This window comes from Camellia sinensis, unplaced genomic scaffold (assembly GCF_055761805.1).
Source record: "Camellia sinensis isolate YWXY unplaced genomic scaffold, ASM5576180v1 Unanchor1, whole genome shotgun sequence".
Taxonomy (NCBI): domain Eukaryota; kingdom Viridiplantae; phylum Streptophyta; class Magnoliopsida; order Ericales; family Theaceae; genus Camellia; species Camellia sinensis.
The window spans coordinates 13,558,824-13,562,736 of record NW_028128987.1 but is presented as its reverse complement, the minus strand read 5'-3'; positions in this window follow the sequence as shown (position 1 = coordinate 13,562,736).

The window sequence follows — 3,913 nt, the reverse complement described above, 5'->3', positions numbered from 1 at the left end:
GATCAAGACACCTATAGCCCTTAGTAGATGGAACATAGCCAAGAAACACACAAGGCACAGACCTAGGTTGTAGTTTATGAGTCGTATAAGGTTTGAGCCAGGGATAACATCTGCAACCAAAGGTCTTAAGAAATGTATAATCAGGAGGCTGCTGGAACAAGACTTTAAAAGGTGTGAGAAAATTAAGCTTAGTAGTAGGAAGCCTATTAATAAGAAAAACAGATGTGGCTAAGGCATCAAACCAATAAGCAAGAGGTAAAGAAAAGTGATGCATAAGTGCAATAGTAGTCTCTATGAGATGTCTGTGCTTCCTTTCAGCTACACCATTTTGAGCAGGAGTATGGGGGAAATTTAATTGATGCTATTCACCTTTACTTTTTAAAAAATCAAGAAATTTGTTACTAAGATATTCACCCCCATTATCACTTCTTAAAACTTGTAAGTGAGTAGAAAATTGATTTTCAACAAAAGCCTTGTACTCCAAGAACATAGAGAACACCTCACTTTTGTAATAAATGGGAAATAACCAGGTAAATTTGCTATAATCATCAATGAAAATTACATAATACTTGTAGGAAGCAATAGTGGAAGTGAATGGGCCCCACACATCAGTGTGAATGAGAGCCAAAGGTTTATTGACAGTAGAATTTGACAAACTAAATGGTAGTCCATGACTTTTGGAAACACAACAATGGGAGCACATTTTATTAATATCAATAGATGGAGAAGACACCATGTGATGCTTAACAAGATACTGAAGTTTTCTGGAAGATGGATGTCCTAATCTAAAATGCCAATTAAGAGAAGCAGAGCTATTAACAGCACAATGAAAACATGTTGCTGGTGAATATGATGCAGTAGATATAGCAGCAGATGCAGGGACAAAACTACTAGGAAGGTGATAGAGACCATGGGAATGAAAGCCTTTATAGAGCACCTTCTTGGTACTCTTGTCCTGTATGAGAAACACATCTTTATCAAAAGTAATAGTGCAATTATTATCAGAAATAAGCTGATGAACTGAAAGTAAATTGGAAGATATGGAAGGAACATGAAGCATTTGGGATAGATGAAAAGGAAAAGAGGGTGTAGGGAGGAGACCTTGACTAGTGTGATGTATAGGTAATGTATTACCATTTCCAACAGTGACCTGATCAGAACCATGATATGGTTGATATGAGGCCAGATTGTTCAAATCATTTGTAATATGGCTGGTAGCAGCAGAGTCCAAAAACTAGTTGGTGTTAGTGTTGATATGAGAACTGTCACCAATGACAAAACCAGGCTGAGAGGATGTGGAGGCAACATATGCTTGAGAAGTGGAAGACCTGGCAGGCTGAAAGGAAGTATCCAATCTATACCAACACTCTAATGCTGAGTGATTTGGTTTGCCACAAATCTGACAAAGTACTTGTGAAGAAACATGTTGAGCAGTAGAAGAATGAGGATGTTGAGCAGTAGAAGAATGAGGTGAGTGATATCCTTGATATCCTCATTGAGAAAAACCTTGATGTGAACTCTGTCCATAAAATCTACCTCCTCTGCCTCGAGAACTAGAAGAATTGCCTTTGAAAAATCTGCTACCATCTCTTCCTCGACCTCTGCAAGAACCTCCTTTATAACCACCTCGAGAAGAAGTTCTTGAAGTATGATAAGCAAATGGAATCTCTGCAGTATGGCCTTGCTTGGATGAGGATTCAACATGAATAGACTCAAAGTTTAACAAAGAGCATAACTCTCCAATAGAAATGGATTCAGATCGAGTTCGGATGGAAGTTTTAAATGCATTGTACTCATCAGGCAATTCATTAAGAATCAGTAAAACCAGATCCTCATCATCTACAGGTGAGGCAGCTAAAGCTAGTTGATCAGAAATGGATTTGATCTGAGTCAAGTATTCATCCATTGTATGGCCTTTTTTGACAACTTGATTAAGTTTGTTCTTCATCTGGTGAATATGTGATCTTGATAAGGATGTGAAACGTTTGATAAGAGCATTCCACACCTCATGACTTGTAGAACAATGAAGAATAGAAGTGAAGATAGGTGGAGAGAGAGTTGCAGTCAAACAATTGAGCAGATGAGAGTCAATAATCATCCATTGTGTATACTCTGGATTCAAAATCACATTGTTGTGTTCATCAGTGACAGTAGATGATGGACATACCTGTGTGCCATCAACAAATTGGAAAAGCTGCGTAGCTTTCAAGATATTTTGAATTTGATTTTTCCAAATGATTAAATTTGTAGAATCGAGTTTGACATTCACGAATGAATTCAGATTTGTGATAAGAAGAGCAAGGTTTGGAGGAATGGAAGATGATGTTGAAGATGGAGTTGATGCAATCGCAGAAGAAGAGAGATTCATAGATGGCAGTGAAGATGCCATTGATTTATCTTTCAAGAACAGTACTCGTAAGAGCTTGAATGTGGCTCTGATACCATAAAGGAAAACTGAATCTGTTTCATTTCATAAAACTTTGATTATAGTGCATATACATATTTATAGAGAATAACTGTGTAACTACTATTTAACTACAGTTTACATGTAACGAAAATATAACCAATCTACCTAACTTTGATTAATTCATAACTGCCTAACTAATTCTGTTTTGAGCTGAGTCGTGACTCTCCTCTGCTTTGGCTCTGCTTTGATTTTCTGCTGTTTGGCTGAGCTCCTTAACACACATATATGTATTTTTTGTTCGGCAGTGTGATTTCGGGATATTTGATTTTGTTCGGTTTTGATACACCGAACAAAAGTTGAACAACTCTATTCAAAAACAAAACGAAAATATAAAAAATAAAGAAAAAAACTTACCATTTTACTTTTTTGTTAGTCCTTCATCACCATTTATTTGTACATTGCTTTCTTTTATAATTAAAATACCATGATTCTTACTTTTTGAAAGTAGATGTATAGTAGAGAAGAAGAAATGAGAAATGAAAAAAAAGAAGTAGGGATTGAAGTGTAATGGGTGTAAGGAGATAATCAAAATTTCTACTGTTAAAACTACCATTAGAGGCAAAACAAAAATGTGCTTAGAAGACTTATACAGTCCTACAACTTTATTCATGAAAAAAAAAAAAAACTAATGAATATCAACAATAACAATGCTCAATAAGAAATGGCCATTGACCATTAAGAATTATTTAAAATATAATTGGAGCACAAGAACCACAAAAGAAAAAGAAAAAAAAAAGAATGCTCAATAAGAAATTATTTGACCAACATAACCTAAAATTTTATATGGTGGAAGAATAAATTGTTGGTATGGGTTGATAAACTACAAGGGAACAATTACAAAAATAATTATTATTTGTATGTCACCATCATTGTCATCGTGATTCTTATTGTGATCACTTAAATTATAAGGGGGAGATCTCAACCAATATCTTAACTCAGTGATAATAAGAAAGTTATTACCGAGCATATACTAGAATTCAAACCCATATGAGTTTTACAAAAAAGTTAAGCTGGACGAAATTTTTTTGTTTTTACTTAAAAAAACCATTGATCCATCATCCAAGGTCATTCTAGGGTCGGTTTTGCTACCTAACTCGAAAAATTATATAGAATTGAAATGCGTGGACAATATTAATTTTGATTAAATTTTTTGAATAACTAAAGAATTATTGTTTTAGGGTCACTACTCTCTTGATCTTCTAGTTGTTGTACAGAAGAAGCAACACTTTAGGTAGAAGAACATGCTGGGCTTCTTGTAAGCAGTTCTTGAGCCCTAAAGTGCATGCACAAGGACACTCTTGCAACAAAAACCAACACAAACCCACCACCTCATTCGTTATTGGAGTTTATTCTATATTCATTGAAATTAAAATCTCGTTTGGAGACAGGTTATTTTAGTAATTTTTTAATTTTTTACAAAAAAAAATGTAAAAAAAATAGAGAAAA